The 912-nt window shown below is 48.8% G+C and overlaps 1 protein-coding gene across 1 annotated transcript in view; it reads left to right on the forward strand.

The window, feature by feature from the left end:
• The window catches only part of CPA2 (carboxypeptidase A2 (pancreatic)), a 26,456-nt gene that overhangs the window by 7,114 nt on the left and 18,430 nt on the right, over positions 1-912 (forward strand). The window lies entirely within an intron of this gene.

Here is a 912-nt window from a genome sequence, read left to right on the forward strand (position 1 = left end):
CGCCCTGCCTGCCCTCCAACCGGTCCTTGCCGGTTTTGAGTATCCACCTCCCCATTCCCGCCCACGCCTGTCCCCCCTTTCTTTTCCTTTTTCTCTGTCCTACGCAAACTGACGCAGGTCTGCAGGAGTGAATTAATGCTCTCATCTTGATAAATCCACTTGCAGGGGCCCGGAGGCCCAGGCGCCAATAGCAACCGAGGGAGGGGGCGGTGGTGCGGCCCCAGAGTCTGGAGAGGATGGGGGAGGTGCAGGACACGGGGTGGGGAGAATAGGTGAGATAGTCTGTATTTAATCAAGCTAGCAGTTCTCTGCGGTGTTTCTCTCCCCCCCTTTTTTCTTCTCTCTCTTTCTCTCTCTCTCTCTCAAAGCCGAGAGATTAAAAAAAAAAAAAGGCGCCCAAGCCAGAGCTACATTTAAAAAGAAGAGTTCCCGCATTAAAAAAACAAACAAAAAAGGAGTTCCCGCTGTGTGCGAAAGGATGACAGGCAACCAAATCGCAAAGGCAAAGGTCCAGAAACAGGCATTTTTTAAAGTATTCCAACCTGAAACCTCTAACAGACTTAGTGAGGAAATTTCAAGTTTTTTCACCTCGCCCTGAAAAAGAGTGAAAATTATTTCCCCAGATTTCCTAGAAAGAGTTTGTTGAGAGAGAGAGAGAGAGAGAGAGAGAGAATGAATTTCACAACTCAGTGCTAAATTTGGAAACGTTATGGCTGAGAACCAAGCGACTCGGGACAGATGGGTTTCAGCAGACTGCTTTTCTCAAAGCAGGCCCGAGAGGAGTGGTTTGCCTACTTTATTGACACTGGACTAGGGCACATTTGCTAATATTCACTACCTTCTTTTAAAAATTTTCCTCTTGCCTGTTTCTCCTGCAGCTGGGTCAGGAAACCGCAGCCCCCGCACCCCCCG

This window comes from Myotis brandtii, unplaced genomic scaffold, assembly GCF_000412655.1.
Source record: "Myotis brandtii unplaced genomic scaffold, ASM41265v1 scaffold280, whole genome shotgun sequence".
Classification (NCBI taxonomy): Eukaryota; Metazoa; Chordata; class Mammalia; order Chiroptera; family Vespertilionidae; genus Myotis; species Myotis brandtii.